Below are 19851 nucleotides of genomic sequence, written 5' to 3' on the forward strand. Positions count from 1 at the left end.
TTCTTTTTAAGCAGGAAATTCTTTTATATGGCTAACCTAACATCTTCCTGCTGCCTTTTTAGCCTGTTTTTCACTGTTCAAGCTTCAGTGGAAAACGAGACCAGCTGTTCGTCGGAAGAGCTTCATTCTCGTACACTTGGAGATTGTAAGTAGCATCTGGCCTGGCCTGGGACTTCCTCTTCTGGACCAGTGGTTCTCAATAGGAGGCAAGTCTGTACCACAGGGGACATCTGGCCATGTCTGAAGACATTTTTGGGCTTTGTTGCAACTGGGGCCTAAGGAGCTACTGGCATCTAGTGAGTGGAGGCCAGAGATATTGCTAAACATCCTACAATGCACAAGACAGCCCCCTACAACAAAGATTTCTCCCACTCCAAATGTCAGCAGTGTCAAGATTGAGAAATCCTGTTCTAGACCTTGGCTCTGAATGATTTCAGCAAATGAACAATGAGCAAACTGTCTTAAACACACACACACACACGCACACACACACCCCAAAGTCAATTAAATCCTGCTTGTCTGGCTTTGAGATAGATGTTGCCTTCTTCAGGAAGCTTTTTTAGTCTGACGTTTGGGAGCCCCTCTCTGGACACCATAGGCCTTTGTGCATGGCCCCATCATAGCATTTTATGATACCAGCACAATGCTGGCTCACAGTGGATGTGGAAAAAACAACAGCTGAATAAATGTATAGCTGTGGGATCCAACAATGGGTCCTTGAGCATTTAGGGCTCCTGGGGTTCCCTTGACCTCCCTCTCTGGACATGTCCCATGTAAGCTCTGAGGGCATCTGAGGGACTGCTCTTGGTGACAAGAAGGGAGAGGGGATGAGAAGGAGCTGGGTTTGCTTGCCTCACTCTTCCCTGTCTACACCAGGAGCTGGAGTTTATTTTCCTTCTCTGCCTCACACTGACAGGAATATAGATTTGGTTCCATTTCACATCTCACTTAATCATCTGAAATGTAAAAACTGAACAAACAGATCTGATTCCACACTCTTCACACTCCTTCTTGTGGTGCTGCTAAGTAGAGCTGTTAAACAGGAGAAATGTGGAGGTCAGGGTTCTGCTACTTGTAGTAGGTTAGCTGTCTATGCCTCAGTCTCCATTCTCCCCAGACCTCTCCCCAGCCCTACTCTGTGCTTCTTGAGAGCAAGGCCTTCTTTTCCTCATTGCCTGAACACAGAGGTGCGATGGTTATTAATGGGCACCAGCTCTTAATGGGCAGCCAGTAACTATCGAGGATTCCAACACATTGATAAAGTGATCACAGTTGATCTTAAAGCTGTACTCAGTCAATTTCTAAGATTCTTTGCTATTCCTTGATTATGCCAAGTACGTTCCCGTCAAGAAGCTTTCACACTGACTGTCCCCTTTGTCTGGAACACACTTCTCTCAGATAGACTCCCTCACTTCACTCAAGCCTTTGCCCAAATGTCACCATATCAGGAAGGCCTCCCCTAATCAACCTGAGAGTAACGTAGTAGCCCTCTCCCCTATCACCTCGTTTCCTCTTGTTCCGCTTCCTATTTCTTCATAAGCAATCATTCCTTCCTGGCATCACTGGGTTTCCCCTCAAGAATGTAAGCTCTGTAAGAGAGCGAGCCAAATCTCTGCCTATTTCTCTCACAGTAGCTCCTCATCTCCTAAAACAGTAAGTAGCTGGCTTGTAGTAAGTGCTCAGTAAATATCTGTGGATCACATGAAAGTCTCACGGCCAATCTTGGTCAGGAACTTATACCATGACCATCTCTGTCTTTCCCCATTCCACTAACATGTGATGGGTTATCAAGTGTATTCATTAATTCCGCCTCTCTTAATCAATTTCACATGTTCACATCTGGTCATTACTTAGTGTTTATCAAACTGAACTAAGGGCTCCTGAAGAATCCTTAGGAATGAGACCAGGTCATGGTGAGCAGAGACTCCGCATTCTCCACCCCATGGCACTGTCACCCTCTCCATGCCCTCAGATACAGAGTCCCTTGAAATCTAGTTTTCAGGTCTTTATTGTATTCTAGGCATAAGTTAAAACTCTTGCTCCATTTACTTTTTGCATTCAGAGCAGTAAACTTTTTTCAGAACCACCATAGAAGGTAAAAATAAAGGAGAATTTCTATACATAAGACTGTAAGACACTCTGTGACCCTGAGCCTCTCTTTTTTTCCAAACCCCTTTTATTTTTGTAAAAGAATTCACTATGTGTAGGCATCTGGCTTGTAAAAATAAATACAGCGACTAGTTTTCCCAAATAACTTGGCCTAATCTTTGAGTGCTCCTGAAAAGATTTGTCTCCTGAGATGTGGCAATCTTGCGGAGCAATCTATTCCATGGTCCAGGCACAAGAGAGGGCACCTACCTAGGGTGATTTACAGGCTCCAGAATGTCTGGGTTTTGAATCAGGACTAACTCTGGACTCCATAGAGTTAGATGTTTTCTTATGGAGGGTGGATCACTAGTGTTCACGATACCCTTAAAACAGATTTGTTATGACTCGGACATGTACAGGTTTGATCAGTTGAGGGCATGTAACTAGCAGGAGTTTTGATATTTTTCCAGCTTAATTTTATAACTTTACTTAAACACAGAATGAATGTTGGGAGCATTTATTTATTGAAATTAAGTGAGTTGACATGAAATCATTGGAGCTCAATTACCTATAAATCAAGGTATCAGCATTAATATTTGGGGATGCTATTGATAAACATTTTTAAAAATCACATCAAAAGATTCAGTTTAATTCAATTTAGTTCAACATACAATTACTAAGTATCTACTGTGATAACATTTTTTTTAACTTAAATTTTTTCCCAATTTTTAAATTTTTTTGCAAGAAAAACCCCACAAATATATTTTAGTAAAATGAGCATGTGTTGCTTGAAATGTTACAAATAAGTATTAACTAAATTTATTTCAGGGGAAAAAATATCTGTCAATATGCAAACTTTAGAATACTGGACCAGACAACTAATCTGCTGTCATCATTATTTCTCTTTTTTACAACCAACTAGAAAATATAAACACATTGTTTTTGCTTTTACAGTTTTCAGTTAGAATGCAAAAGCTCCAGAGCAGAATGTTCCTTCAGTGGCCTCTGATTAGTTCAGATGCTCAAATGAGTTTTGCCATCTTTCTCACACTACATTAACAGTTGTAATAGCAAGTGGCATTGACTGAGCACTTAGAAGCTACTAATGTTTATAGAGGGCTTCTTACAGGCCAAGGCACTGTGCTTGACAACAAACCAAGGATCACTAGGATTTAAGGCAGATCTAACACGTCAATTTGTGGAACTTTGGCAAGACTCTTAACCATTCTGGCCTTCGGTTTTCTCATCCTTGAGATGGAGATAGAATACCCTGCCTGCCTCAGAGTTGTTCATTATTACACGCACTGTGAATGGAACACAGCTTGGTGGTGGAGGTACGCTCTGATATGCAAGATTCCAGGTTCCCTCCTCGGCCACCTCACCATATAATTCCAGAAGTGTGTAAGCCTCACTTCCTGACATATCTACACTGGAGCCTACCAGTAAACATTTCTTGATTAAGTGGATAATACACGTGAAAGAGCTTGACAAATGGTAAAACACACAAGATTCCATTATTTTTATTTATAACATTAATTCTCTTCTGCAGTTTATTTCACTCATAGCCCTAATATTTATTTCTCAGAGTTATGGGGGAAATGATTTATTTATTAGTAAGAGAAAATTATTTCAGGCTGACAAAACCCTGAAGTAAGAAAGGGTCCTCTTTAGCTCTATAACAATACTATAAAGCTTATTCTGCCCCACACGCAGCTGGGATGAAAGAATAAGGTGCATAGCACATTCATGAACAGCAATCTCCAGACTACACAGGACTGGTGCTGAATAACCCATAAGTCTTAGGGCTGTTATCCTCATAAACATGGAGGGGTGATGACTGTGAAGAAACCTGAACCGGAGAGTGGTGATACACAGAGTGACAGACAAAGCCAGGCCTGCACCAAGCTCACTGTTCTCAGTTCCGGCCTGTGCTGTTGTATGTGCTTAGCCAGGAGCCCTGGTTTGTTCTGAACCTCAGCTCAGCTGTGAATTTTGGCCTATGGAGGAACACGAGAAATGCGGCATCTGAGTCTCTGTAAGGGAGACTGAGGAACCTCCATGAGCGGATCTCAGGCTAAGAGAAGGGTCAGGACCATCCCATTTCTATTTATCCCTGAGAGAGTGCAGAACTTGGACTGCTTGCATTGTACCATCTGACCCCCTTCCTCCGCCATTTCAGAGGCTGTTTGGGAGGACACCATGACTGAGGGCAATGGACTGGCAGGGGGGACCTGTCTCTGGGCAGGGGCGCAGCACATCTAAAAGCCCAAATGCTTACAATGAGGGTCTTCCTCCCTGACCACAGCTGTCTGAACTTCTCATCCACAGTGCATGCCCTCAGCTCCTGTCCATCATGGCTGCCACTTAATTTCATCGCTGCCCTAGGTCTCTCCTCCCCCCCACCCCCCCACCATTACCTGGAACAAATTTGAAAGGACTGAAGTTCGCCTAGAACCAGAGAAATATTGCTTTGTGACAAGCACATGACCGGTGAGGGTTAAACATAGGAGAGAATGAGGCAAATGTTAAGCCTTACAGATGAGTAGCAACTGTGTGTAGATTGATGGAGAATGGGGCTCTTTGCAAAAATGTGTTCATCAAGCAGAAGTTAGTAATGCAGCAACTGCCAGTCCTCCACAACTCATATGCTTCAAACTGCCCTCCACAGCTCAGCCTCATGATGTTGTGGAGCTTGAAGAAGCCAAGAGTGGGTTTGGAGGACACAGGCAGTGGGTTTGGAAATCTGGTTTCTAGCACTTGACTCTGCCTCAACCAGCTGCAGAAATGTAGACAATTTATGTCACTTCTCTGTTTATTTTTTTTCCCTTGGCAAAATGAGAATAATCATACCTGGAACAGAATAACTTTGTTCTAGGTAAAGCATTGCTTTCGGACATGAAAAAATATATATACATGGAACACTATTTTGAAAAATGCATAAATACAAATCTACCTGTGGTAGGCGGGATAATGGTCCCCAAAGATGTTCATGTCCCAATCCCCAGAACATGTTAGGTTACATGGCAAAGGGGGGAATGAAGGTTGCAGATGGAATTAAAATCAGTAATCAACTGACCTTGAAATAAAGAGATTATCTTGGATTAATTGAGCCCAATGTAATCACAAGCATTCTTTAAATATGGAAGAAGGAGGCAGAAAAGTCAGTGTGAGTGTGATGCAGTGCTGAGAAAGATTCTACTGGCTATTGTTGGCTTTGAAGATGCAAGGGGCCACGAGCCAAGGAAGGCAGACAGCCTCCAAAAGCTGGAAATGGCAAAGAAATGGATTCTCCCTTAGAGCCGCTGGAAGGAACCTTGATTTCAGCCCAGGGAGACCCATTTTGGACTTCTGACCTCCAAATCTGTTAAGATAATAAATCTGTGTTGGTTTAAGCCATCGAGTTTGTGGTAATTTGTTATAGCAGCAATTAGGAAACTAATTTCACAAATTAGAAAACTAATGTAAGATTGTATTATCGTCATGTTGACCTTGTCATCATTGACATTTTTATCATCCCTGACATCATCATCATCATCATCAACAAGGCTTTATTTCAAACAGCCTGGGAATGAGATTTCTAGTAATGTATAATTTTGCCAAAATTCTCAGAAACCAAACCAGATGGCTATCTCATGGAGTGGGTCACAGAGGGATTTTATCTTTACAAATGCTATCATATTGTCTCTATGCCAACGCTGATAGCATTGTTCACGTTATTTATTTTACAAACCCTTTGTTCCTAATACAAAAGTACACTTCAGAGTGAATTGATTTTAGCATATTATTCTTTAAGAGATTTATTTGGAATATCTTTGTTAACATAGCTAAGAGATCTAAGCACTAATCTTGGCTCTACCAATTATAAGCTGTAAATTTATAACATATCACTTCACTTCTTTGGCCCAGTTTCTCTTTCTGTAAAACATTGACAATTGAACTAGATACTCTTTTCTTAGATCCCCTCCAGTTTTAAGAATGTTGATTTTAAATACTTATTTTATATAATGTGAGACCAAGACCTAGAAGAATTAGGTTTTGTGCCTAATTTCTAGTAATTCAGACTTTTTTGGGGAGAAGTTTTTAAAATCAAAGTAAAATATACATACAGAAATGAATATATATCATAAATACAGAGTTCAGCGAATTTTTACAAAGTAAACACAGCCAAGTAACTACCATCTAGACAGAAATCTAGAACACTACAGCACCCAGAAACTTCCCCCGTGGCCCTCTTGGTTGTTCCTCCCAAAGGTAACCATTATTCTGACTTCTATCATCTTATATTAATTTTTCATCTTTTTGGACTTTATAGGAACTTAATTATATAATTTATACTCCTTTGCATTTGGCTTCTTTCTTCCAATATGTTTGTGGGATTCATCCATGTTGTTGCCTATAGCTGTTATTCATTACTTTTTGTTGCTATGCAGTATTTCACTTTTGGTTGCTATTCAATATGCTATGACTATATAATACCATAATTTATTTATTCTATTGCTGATGAAAATTTGGGTTATTTCCATCTGAAAACAACGATAACTTAGATTTTGCTCCTCAAACTAATCCGTTTGTGAAATATAAAGCATTTCATTCTACTTAATTGAGCTTTGCACTCCTAGCTTATTTATTTTGGACATACATATTTTACATTTTCTGTCCAGTGGGGAGAAGTCTAAGAGACAAAGTAAATGGGGCCAGAGCAGATCGACTTTTTCTGGATAGCGTACCTGTGTGAAAAGAGATTTTTTACAGAGTTCCTTGTTTCTGTGTAAACAAAGAGGAATAAAATAGCTCATTGCCAAGGCCTCTAATAACAGTAGCATTGTATGGTTTTTACAAACAATAAGCATGCCTGCAACAGGAAGGTAGTCTGAAGTCACCTGAAGAATCTTCAGATCTCTGGATGTGATGATACATTCAGTAGGACTGTTTTGTTTGCAAGTAACAGAAACCAAAGCTTAAGAAACGAAAGGCAGACTGTATTATGTAGTTAGAAGGGTGTCCCATTGAACTGAAGGACAGAAATAGAACCAAGATGGGATGCTGTAACAGGATGTCCCTCCATTTCTATCTTTGGTTCTCTTTTCATTGTTCAATCCATGTGGTGAGTAAGCCTCTTGATTTTACATGTTGATTCTCTCTTGGTCCTCATTCCTACCTTGGCTCATTCAAGACCTGATGAATCAAACATCAAAATCATGGCTCTAGAAGCCCCAGTTTCTGGACAGGGAGTGACAGGGAATGGTCCCTAAAGAAGGGGCGTTATTGGTTGAGGTTTGGGAACCCACCCTCCAAGGTGCTCCCAATAGACACAGAAACTTTGGAGAGGGGCAGTCTACAGAAGTTATTTAAGCAGAGCTACAGAGTATCTCATGAAATATGAGTCAGGCTTTCCTACCTGAGCTTGTCATGTTAAGACAGGGCTTTATTCATGACAAATATTAGTTTGCAGTGTTTATCCTGGGGTATAATAGGAACAGCTTTTAAAATCAGATAAAACTAGCTTTCAATCCAAGTTCACCCACTTCTGGCTGAGTTCCACTGGACAAGTTACTGAACCTCTCTTTGTCCATGTCCCCCATCTATAAAATGATAATACTAATACTGACCTCCTCATGAAGTTGCTCTGAGAAATAAAGACAGATATAAAAGTATCAATCACACTGCCTGGTACGTAATTTTTTGTCCTGCTCTTTTTGAGCGTTAGAACGTAAGGTGTCACAGTAAATTAGAGATAGGGGTGGGTATGGTGGAAGGGGGGATATTAAACTAGAATCAGAAACCTTGCAATCTGGTACTGACATCACTAGCTGTGGGGTCTTAGGCAAGTCACTAAAACTCACTCTGTCTCACTTTCCTGACGAATAGAAAAGAGGGGTTCAGGGGAGGACTACAGAGTGAGTTATCATCACTTCTAGGACTCAAAGGGTTCACTGTGATGCTTAGGTGCTGTTCAGCATGTGTGAGGGAGAACAGCAAGGGGAGTGTCACTTGGTAAAATTCTCCTACCTCCCCCTCTTCTTGTATCTGTTTCATAAATTGAGGTTTTACACCAGATTTGTTTTAGGGGGAAAAAGTATGCTGCTGAAAAAAATTAAAAAGCATCTTGAAAAACATCAGATGACATGCCCTCTCAAGTCTTTCCTGCTCTAAAACACGAGGCTCTGCTAAGTGCCTTCCATTGTTGGAGCCGAGCTACCTCTAGAGCCAGAAGCAGCCTGGACATTTTCAGCAACCCATTAAGTCGTCTGTCTTGGGACAGCAGGAAAAACAAATCCTACAAAGGGTTGTGGCTAAAACAGAGAGAGAAATTCCTCTAACTCTTCCAGAAAACAAACCAAACAACACCTTCTCAAAAAACATTATTAATATGATATAGGAAATGTCAGCAGGACCATAAGGGTGTCTCTTTCAAAGTGGCTGAGCAACTTGGTTTTGTTTTGATTATGGCTTATGACTTCTCATCTAACAGAGGACAGTTCAAGAGCACAAAGCTGTCCTATGTGGTCACCCCTAACCAAAACAGTTGGCCTTGTGTAGCAACTGTGAAAACATATATGTCCTTCTTAAGCCCACCACTGATAGATGTGTTTAAACAGGAGATATTCACAAGGGGATAACGGATCTAGCTTGTGCATTTTGTGTTATATTGAGCCAGATCAGAAGCAGGATGAAAAGGAGATTATTCTTGTGATAAGAAATTTGTTCTTAGAGCAACAAGCGCCTGAGAAAAAGAAAGTCTCCATTCTTTCTGTAAACGAAGATCATAAACAGATAATTTATATATTGAAATCAGATATGCCAAAAGCACCTTAAGGATAATCTACTCCAGTAGATTTTCTAGCAGAAGCTCAAAAGAGTGAAAGTTAAAAACAGTTTAACATGAATATTTACTCTGGTTGAAGGAGGGATGGGAGGATTAGCCCTGCTTGTTCCATACAACCTCACTCTTCTCTATCACTACATCCATCTTGGGACAGACCCCGAGGCACCTTCATGACTATTTGAGGGCTCCTAGTCCTCAAATCACTCACTAGTCCAAACTTCCCTATTTATAGATGACAAAACTAGGTACAAAAAGGCCAAGTGATTTGCCCAGAATTCTGAAATATGAAAGGGAAGACTAGGGCTAAAGCCAGGGCTCCTGATGTCCAGCCTAGTGTTCTTGCCATTATATAACGTGGAGTCATTCCGAGAAGACATCTGAAACCACCTGCACTTCACATCTTGTGAGTCACCCCATCAGATATGAACTGCTTAAAGTCTCAATGAAGTGTTTTTTTCTTTGCTTGTCTGAAGGATATTTGGAAAGAAGGAAGAAAGGGAGGGACGAAGAATGGAAGGGAGGGAAGAGAGAATTAAATTTCAACATTAAAAGCATGTTCAACTGCCCCATCCTCCATAGAATCACACTCAAAACTGTATGAATACGTAATGTGAATGGGGAGAAACACATATCAAAATGATTATTTTTTTATTAAATTCAATGACTTTGATGAGTCTTGAAAGAACTAAATGGTCCAAGGCTGCATCTATCCACTGATTCATCCCTCCAACTAGTAGATTCTGTTCAGAGACACTGCTTGCTGCTGGTATATGGGGGTGAATGATTCTAGACTTCAAGAAATTCAGTTTTGAGGATAAAAGGCATCCTTGATGCTAAATCATATTCTGGGAATAGAATGAGGAAGAGAGAGAGAGGGAGAGAAGGGCAGGGAAAGGGAGAAGAGGAAGGGAGAGAATATTATAGGGGCGCCTGGGTGGCTCAGTCGTTAAGCATCTGCCTTCAGCTCAGGTCATGATCCCAGGGTCCTGGGATAGAGCCCTGCATCAGGCTCCCTGCTCCGCAGGAAGCCTGCCTCTCCCTCTCCCACTCCCCCTGCTTGTGTTCCCTCTCTCGCTGTGTCTCTCTCTGTCAAATAAATAAAAATAAAATCTTAAAAAAAAAAAAGAATATTATGGTGGTCAGGGGCTGGGGGTCAGAGGGAAGAATACCAGGTAGGCATTTTGTTTGTGGGAGGGAGGTACATGAGAGTATTTCCATGGCCCTACTGGCCCAGAATGGGATATGTGACTTAGAATACGAAAAACCAGACTGGCAAGCAGCAGGCTGAGACAACGATCTTTGGGATGCCAGGATATAAAGGAATCGAAGTGTGCCATTTTCTTCTCCATAGCAGTGACCCCAACCAATAAAATGTGATTACTAATATGATGAGTTTTAATAAATTAAAGAGTTTATAGTTATAACTCAGGTACAGTCTATAATCCTAGTCTATAGTCTATAACCTTAGTATTATTGTCTCTGGTGTGTTCATGTAAATGTGAAAGAAACTGGTTTTGTTTTGTAGCTGGGCCCAATCTGTGTTACACTAGAGCATACAGACCTTTCACACACTTCTACCACTAGGCTAAAGTGACTGGCTGTGGGATGGAGGAAGCTCATCTTTAATAACTTAAAAAAAAAAAAAAAAAGCATCCATGGGTCAGAAGCAGCAGTTTTGCATGTGAGGGAGGGGTCTGTACACTGCAAAGAGTTTAATGGTTAAGATGTTGGCTTCTGACCCAGACAGACTGGTATTCAAATCCTAGCTGCCTCTATCCATCTACAGGATCTTTGGCAAAGTATTTAACTTTTCTGAGTCTCAAACAGGGGTGGTGACAAATGTACCGAACCATTAGGGCAGCTTTAAAGATTACTTCAATTAATTTAGGCAAATGGCCATTATTATAATAGGTCCATAGAAGTGTGGGCGGTAATGCTAGAGCCCTTGGATAGAACTGAGCTCTCTCAGCTGTAAAACCAGAAAGAGGATGTCTACCAGGGAAAGACGGGAACTTGAATGATATCAATGGGCTAAATAGCCTCTCTTCCCCCACTTCCTCACCTTCTTCTAGGTTGGGAGTAAGACTTCACATCGATTTTCACTGTGGAAAACCATCTCAGCGCTTGCTTCTCACCAGAACAACATATTTTTTTCTTTCTTCCTCTGTGTGATCAAGTGCAAACAAAATCCAGATTCTCGTCCGTAACAATGGCCACATGGGGTAGAAACTGATTTCCTCTTGGAAAACGCTTAATGCTAGAACATCGAGCTTTTGGGTCATTTCCTCACACTCTGATGATATCATATCCCGACTTGTTTATTTGTTCATTGTTAATTGTATGGTCTATGTAAGGGAAGAAGCCTTCCCTTAAATAATGGCAAGTGTTCACAGGAAACCCTGTCTACTAGCCTGCCTTTCTCCCACACGACTCGCCAGCTGAGTCATTATCCACACGCAGAAACCAAACAAAATCTCATTACACAGGTAACTCATTTGTTAGCCAACTCTTCACATTCAGAAATTATCAGTTACTTGTTGACAGACTGATTGATAAAGGTACAAAAAAGATTCAACAAAAATTGGGGGTACTTATGTACTGACTAAACAGAGCATCAAAGAATTTTTACTAAGGCGGCTTAGGGTTCATGGGATACCTGACATAATTAATGTTTCAATGAATCAACTAAAGTTCATCCAAATGTGACTTCTGAGATCTTCTGCTTTTTAATAGATACTTATGAGCATGATATGTTTCTCCAAGGCCTGTCCTGACCCACTGTGGGTGTTCCTTGAATGAGCTATGAGACATCCTTCAACTTAGGATAAATGCAATTGATCTGGACACTGAGAACACAACAGGCACTTTCTCCTCAATGTGTAGAAGACTCGTTACATTTCCCTTGTTCCACTGGGAATATCAAATATCTTCCTGTATTCAAAAATTATAAGTTGTGGGCAGATTTTCACATATCCTTTCCTCATTCTTGAGAAGTGTAGATATAGACATGGAAACGTACCCCAGTTATTGTTGACACTTTCATAGAAGATGAAAAATGAGTTTGATGTGTACATTCCAGCCTGTTTATTCTCTAGTCAATGACTCATTAGAAGCTGTCTGTACCGACACATCCTAACCTACTGGTTTGGTTATTTAGCTAGTATTATCAAGGCTAACTAAGATGGTAACCACTAACTTGGGAAATAAAATAGTGTACCAAAGATTAAATGTACCATAATTTTTAGTACAATCATGAAATCACTTTTAGATTAATCTTTCTGAAAATACCAATGACAGTCTTAAGTCACAATGAAACTGTATTCCGAAACATAGTGAAATATGTTCTTGAAAACCTGTGTCCAGAACAAAGCAGATTTATCATTTTTTTCAGATTTATCATTTTTAAGCCCTGCTCTTTCACTTCTGCAGAAAACATTGTAGAGATTGGTTTGCCCATAAGATTTGTATTCTGCAGTCTGTGTTTCTTTTCAAAAACTTCAAACTAGCTCTTGATGTCTTAAAGTGTACCATCTTTTGCATTTGCATTCTCCTTATTTTGTTTAATGTAAACCTTGCTTGAATGCTTTTCCCAATTATCAGGTAACTAGGGATCACATTTCTCTGGGCCTGAACTTCTGATTATTTGTATCACTCAGGATTCTTGGTTACAAATGACAGAATCCCAACTTGATCCACCATTAAGCAATAAAGGCATATTTACTGGCTCACTAGCCAATGCCTGTGACAAGTGGGGTTGGAGCTGGCTCAGGGAAGTCTGCATCCAAAGAATCAGATAATCCTATTTCTCCCATCTCAGCTTTTTGGTTTTATGGCCATAGGCAGTTATGGATTTATATTGCAATTACAAATTTAGAAAAACAAGAAAGCTCTTTTGTCAGCTCCATATTAGAAAGATTTTGTGGAAAGATTAGGACTGGCCTGGCTTATGTCACTACTCATCCTTATACAGGTCTCTGTGGTCTAAGTGTGAAGTATTCTGATTGGCACTACCGTAAGAATCATTACAGTTGGTAAGGAGAGAAGTATCTCCTCCAAAGGAAGAAAAGATGCTCTGAACATATAAAACATAGGTGCCCATGATCCCTTTACGAGAAGGTGTAATACTAATAGATCACTTCTTTCTGGATCATTCCTTATATTGCTGTGTGCTCAGTCATATTGGGGAGCAATAATTGCTGGCATGTTCTTTTGATTAAGGAGAAGGAATTGACTTGTGCCTATATGAAAAAGACTGGATTTTAAGTTTGGCATACAAATTTTAAATCATGTTATCTCAAAGCCACAACTGGCAAAAATGCAGCTTGGCAAGGTATCGCTCTTCCAGCAAGCCCCTTCCTTCTAATAACCTCTGTCATGCTCTACAGGGCTCTCCCCACTACATTTTACGAAACCACAGGCAGTTTCAGGGAGCATGCTTTACATCACCATTACTGCTTATCACGGGACAATAATAAATACATTTCTGTGGGGATCGAAGAATGTAAATGAAGATTAGACGACATTACTTAAAGCGGAAACTATGCCATCAAAACTGAAATGGCTCAAGGCGCCTGGGTGGCTCAGTTGGTTGAGCGACTGCCTTCGGCTCAGGTCATGATCCTGGAGTCCCAGGATCGAGTCCCGCATCGGGCTCCCTGCTCAGCAGGGAGTCTGCTTCTCCCTCTGACCCTCTCATGCTCTCTGTCTCCCATTCTCTCTCTCAGATAAATAAATAAAATCTTTAAAAAAAACCAAAAAAACAAAAACTGAAATGGCTCAGTCTCTACCTAGTTTCCCGGACCCCCGTGGCTCCAGCTGGGTTCTGTTTTTCAGCAGCTGACCCATGCTCTGGCTTTGGCCCACTGCCTTTTCCCAGAATGGATGTCAACTGCGAATGTACTGTGTGTGGTGGTTCAGACCCCAATGCACGGCACTAATACTAATGGTTTTAATAAGCCACTTATCACAGGCTGGTGTGAGCCTACCATTGCCCTCCTGACTTTAGCCAATCTCTGACTTGTCACTTTTCCAGAAACACAGGGATTCCTTTGCAACTTGCTCTATTGGGGAAAAAAAAAAAATGCCGTTATGAACTGCATGTTTGGGTCCATCCAAAGCTCATATGTTGAAACCCTAACCCCTGGTGGGATGGTATTAAAAGGTGGTGCTTTGGGTAGGTAATTAAGGTTAGATTAGGTCCTGAGGTAGGACCGTCATGATGAGATTAGTGCCCTTATACAAAAAGGAGGAGACAAGAGATAGCCCTCTTTGTGTGCCCACACCAAAAAGGCCACGTGAAGACATAACCAGGAAGAGGGCCCTCACCAAGAACCTGACCATACTGGTGCCCTGATCTTGGATTTCCAGCCTTCAGACTGTGAGAAATAAATTTCTGTTGTCTAAGTCACCCATGCTCTATCATTCTGTTATAGCACTTGAACTAAGACAGATGCTGTTTAAAAGGAACACAAAATGGAGGATAGGATAGGGAACTAAGATACACAATAATCTTTGCAAATGAAGGCCTAAATGATCGGATGAGTCATTGGTAGAATGGCTGGTAGACTTAAAGTGACCCAAGTTGTTGAATTCACCCCATTTATCCTGCATATAATGTAATAGGGGCTTTTGATGTTCTCTATGAGTTTCAGGGGAGCAAAGATTCCCTCACTCCTCAGGCCCAAGTACCTGGTGGAAAGAAATTAGAGTTTTGAGTCACACCATGTCAGAATCCCAGCTTTGCTTCTTATTGATTGTGAAGACTTGCGCAAGTTTCTTAGCCGCCATAAGCCACATCTTCCTCAACCGTAAAAGTGGACTTCGAGTTGGGCTGTTTCAGCATTACTGAGACAATGTAAGTATAACATTGAGCATAGTGCTCACTAATTGAAGCTGCAAGAGTCAAGCCCTAAATAAGGCCCTCAATGATCTTAAGATTAGAGTAATAAGGAGTTTCTGCAGCAGAGAAAAAGCCCGATGCACTTTACCTAATGGGTTGTGCTTGATGGAGGTTGAGAAAGAAGAGCATTAGAAAGAGCCCTGCCTTCATGTGGCTTCTTCTCCAGTCAGGGAAGCCAAAGGGAAAACACATGCATGAAATAACAATAGGGCAATACTCAACAGCAAAATAAAATACCGAACTGCAGACACAGACTATGCACGTGAAAACAGTTTAGAAGAGAGAGCAGGTCTGGAAAGCTAGGGTAATGCCCTCTAAAACACAGACCCTGCAATGGCAGAGATGCTGTCACTTTTTTTTTTTAAGATTTTATTTATTTGACACAGAGAGAGAGATAGAGAGAGAGCACAAGCGGGGGGGGGGGGGGCGCAGGCAGGCAGAGAGAGAGAGAGAGGGAGAAATAGGCTCTCTGCTGAGCAAGGAGCCCAGTGCGGGGCTCCATCTCAGGACCCTGGGATCATGACCTGAGCCGAAGGCAGCCGCTTAACCGACTGAGCCACCCAGGCGCCCCGAGATGCTGTCACTTTTGTCCATTGCTCCATCTCCAGCAATTAGACCAGTGCCTGGCTCGTAGTGGGTGGTCATTCCATACCCACTGAGTTGACCGATGGATGAATTATTTGAGTAACTAGTGGAAAAGTGCCGGACTTGGAATATGAAGACCTGGGGTTTGGATCCTAAACTCTCTGAACCTCAGTTGCCTTATTTGTAAAATGGCTATAAAATCCCTACCCCCTGTGTGGGGCTGTCATACAAATAAATCATATATTTTGTGTGAAAGGTAAGTATAATGTAGTAAAATGTAGCTGTAAGAAGGAACTAGAATCTCAAGGATGGCTCCAGATTTGGACAAGTGGAAAGAAGCAATTTTAATGCTGCATTTACCCACATGTTCCTTACCTTGGGCTCCAAGACCAGTAAGGGTGTCCATGGAATAACAGGATAGAAGACTATTTTTCTTTCCCGCCATGGTAACCAATGGCACATGCTCCATTGCTGTTAACAAGATCAATAAACTTGCCACATTCAGAAATCGACAATTAACCCCTTTTACAACACTTAAAGTCACAGGCCTCTCTATTTTATATGACCAAGCAGGCTGCTGAGCACATGGTTTTTATTATTGCCTCCCCCCGCCCTTAAAAAAAAAAAAAAAAAAAACTACTACTAATAATTTAACACCTTGTAGAACCTGTCCCTCTCTTAATGATTTTGCAGGGAAGCTCTGTGCCCTGCAGCTGTCTTTGCAAGGGCCACCTCCAGGTCCATGCTGCTTGGGGGAACCGTATTATCTTTAGTCCTGCTTACCTTTCTAAATGTTTTATGGTTTACAGCTGTGGTGAAAAGCATTTTGGGGTCGGCAGAGATTTATTCCCCTTTTTAATGTTTTTACTAGGCTGAATAAACACATTCTCAAGGAATGAAACCTCTGGCCATGTTGGGAATATGGAAACCGGGGCTCCACTCCGTAATGGCAGCTCTATCGTGACTGACACTGGCTTATAACAACGAGGGCCATTGTTGGCTCTGAATGGGACTGTGCTCAGGAGTCCTCAGAGGGCTCCACAGCACCCACCCCACAAGCCACCCTGTCACAACCTTACCTGAAATCACCTTCCTCTTTGCAGGATCCCATTAACACCTGTAGAAAAACGCTGCCTTTTAAGGGCTCTGGAGAGTCTGGAAGGTTGAGAATATATAATGGATACTATTTTGTGGGGCTTTTACATCCAGAAAGTGCTCATTTAAATATTTTTGGCAAATGCGTTTTGATGAAATGAGTCTTTCTCCCGAATTCAAACGGACCCTTAATTTTTATGAGGTTTGTAAAACGTCAGCAAAATGATTTCTTAAAAAGGAAAAAAAATTATTTCCTCGCGTTTGCTCATTCCGTTGATTTTGGCTAAGATTACTCATAGAATTACTAGTACGCTATGAGAAAGATTATTCATATAGTGATTGGGAGCTGGGTGGAATCAGAAAGTATTATAAATCCCTGCACATGACATTCCTGCAAACGTTGCCAACCTTGGAATGAAACGGGCTTGGAAGCCAACAGGTAGACCTGCATAGCCCGCTATGAAGCAAAAGCTGGCCTATCATTAGACCTTATCGAGGTGTCTCCAAGGGTTGCTTCAAAGTCCAAAGAATAAAGCACTTTGTCTTGTTGCAGGGCTCTAGGGGTAATTAGCAAGCATGTCACACTTGCAGACATATCACTGGTCACGTTGGAGAAACCGACATGCCTGGCTCACTTCTTTGCTTCCCAGCGGTTTTCTCTTCATCAGATCAGTGGAAGGGCCCCTCTGTGACCCAGCTCCTAGAGCCATGTCTGGCCAATACCAATGAGAGTTGCCAAGGATTCTGCCTTTCAGGTGATTTCAGGCTACTGTTCTGGGCTCTGCTCTGCGCTAAATGTACAGTCATGTTGCTAAGATATCACCAGTTTGCAGATATTATTAATGAAAAATTACTCTCAGTTATTGAAATAATAATTCTCCGTTCTTGAAACAATTATTCCAATACGAAAAATACTTGGGAGCTAGGCATTTTCCTATTTAGTAATAGGGATTTCTTTTTCTTGTAGGAATGTCAATAATAAAATTTTCCTTTATAGCTATAAGAGTTGAGAGGCCAGGATAGGAGCTATAAAGCCTAAACACTGCAAATCCAGACTTTGGTTATATGGAGCTTTTGCTCAAGAGCACCAACATTTCTTCTCTGATCATACCAGCTCTGCCATAGAGCATGGTGATTCCCAGCCATGCTTGTCATCTTTATCATCCATTGTTATGATAAATAAAGTATAGTGCCATCCAAACAAAGCAAATGGGTAGCTATGCACTAGCTCTTTTTCTGTGAGTATGGATCATCACAATAGTAGACTGCATAGTGCCAGTCCCTATCTCTGAACACTCAGGTTATATCTGAGCTGGGAAAACTCAGACTGTAAGAGAAATGTTAGCACTTATCTGTCCTTTCTTGCCAATTAGAGCCACAGTCCTTTGGACCAGTGCTTTTATGGAGATCCAACTTCATGCAGTCAAGGCAAGAATTTCCTTCACCCCATTATGCAACATTGTGAGCACACCAGCGATTCCTGAACTTCTTCTCTCTTTAAACATTTTCCCCAACTCATTCCCTTAATCTCAGAGATTGTCCTTGTCATTATCATAATTGTAAGATATACTGAGTATGCAATTCCTCATTCCCACCCATTTTGCTCATCCATCTCTGTCATTCCAGCCATGTTCTCTTTCTTCCCTCCAAGTTCCAGGGAAGAGATTTCTCCCTTCCTATTGAAATCTAATCCCTCTACCTGGCCTCAGTTGCTTTTTTCTCCTCACTGCCTCCAGGATTTTAATCCCACAGTGGACATTTTTTCTCTTTAACATATTCAAAGACCTCTTCCAGATATTCCTGAAAACACATACATACACAGTCTTACTTCTCGTATCCCAATTTCCCTCCTTCTAATCCTGGTCAAACATTTTGAAGATGGTCTGCCATCATTCCCTCCAGTAATTTCCAACTGTGTTTCTTCTTGATTACTGTAAATTTGGCACCTATTCCCATTCTTTCTCTGAAATCTCTCAATGGCCAACCATAATTACACTCTCTAAATGCAAGATCTTAGGTTCCACCCAGATGTTCCTCAGACATCTAATCTGTTTATCACCTGCTCCTAAGAAGTTCTCTCCCTCCTTCATGGTTTCTTTGATCTTGTGCTTTTCTGGTTTTCGTTCCATTTATCAATATCTTCCCTCCTATACTGAATTCTCTTTCACCTGTACCCCTCCCAGTTTTGAGTGTCAGTTAAGGCTCAAACATTGGTCCTCCATTCCTCCCTGTGATTATGCTGTTGGGGAGACCCTTGTGATTCAAGTGTCCCTCAATCCTGATGGTCTTCAAGACCCATACAATTTTCCCTCCCACATAATTCCATTTGGATATGCAACCATCACCTGTATCCATTCCAGCCCCCAGGAAGCTGATGCTCAGATGGAAGTTAAAAGTACAAGAGATTTATTGTGGGTAGTGTTTGTGGATGAAAAAGGGGGAAAGACTAAAGCAGGCAGGGAGGGGTTTCAGACTATGATGCAGGCCCGACATCTGAGATAAGAGGGGAAGGCAGGAGGGTTGGGAAGGAGAAGCATCAGACCACAGTGCTGCTCTGAGAGTCTGGGCCAGCCCAGAGGAGAGCCTCAGAGCAATGACTGTCTATCAGAAGAGGCAACATGGGACAGAAAGGTTCAGCTCTATTACTCCTTCTGAGCTTAGTCACTGGTTGATTGGGAGCTGCCTGGGAAGTGTGATCCTGGCTTGTATGCTATGGCAGATGCCCAAGCTGCTGCAGCTAGAGGCTCTCTCTTAAAAGGAAATCTCAAACACAATCCGTACAAAACCACGTTTAACTTTTCCTTTCTCCTCTTCCACCATCTATGCTTTCCTTTCAAATTATCCCAACTCTGCCTCTGATACCAGCATCCTTCCATCTTCCAAGTTAGGTATCTTCAAGTAATCTTTGGCTTTTCCAATACCCTTATCTCTTTTATCCAACTAGTGACTTTTAAATTCTTTTCAGTTTTATCAATCCCTCTCTCTTCTCAGTGCCACTGTTCTAATCCATCTAGATAATTATCTCATAGTGATTGCTGTCATACCTTAGTCCCTTCCCTGGCTCAGCTTCCTCCCTTATTCCATATGTGTTGTTGTTTCCCAGGATTCAGTCCTTGACTCTTGTCTCCTCTCACGCTACAGGCTTGTCCTAGATGATCTTATCCATTAATTGACTTTTACTGAAATACCTATGACTCCAAAATTTTATCTCCAGCCCCAGTTCTGTCAGAGTTCTAAATCAATGTTTCTCAGACGTCATTGATATATGCTCTGCTTTTAAAGGGAAAAAATGTATTGTATATCCCAGTGTTAAATTATTTTATTTAAAATGTTATATATATATTAACACAAAATTAAG

General features: G+C 41.3%; 1 protein-coding gene across 1 annotated transcript in view; it reads right to left on the reverse strand.

Annotated features, from left to right (window-relative positions):
* The window catches only part of ROR1 (receptor tyrosine kinase like orphan receptor 1), a 398622-nt gene that overhangs the window by 77083 nt on the left and 301688 nt on the right, over window positions 1-19851 (reverse strand). The gene's annotated exons all lie outside the window — the stretch shown is intronic.

Source organism: Mirounga leonina, unplaced genomic scaffold (genome assembly GCF_011800145.1).
Source record: "Mirounga leonina isolate KUSES-001 unplaced genomic scaffold, KU_Mleo_1.0 Mir_173, whole genome shotgun sequence".
NCBI lineage: Eukaryota > Metazoa > Chordata > Mammalia > Carnivora > Phocidae > Mirounga > Mirounga leonina.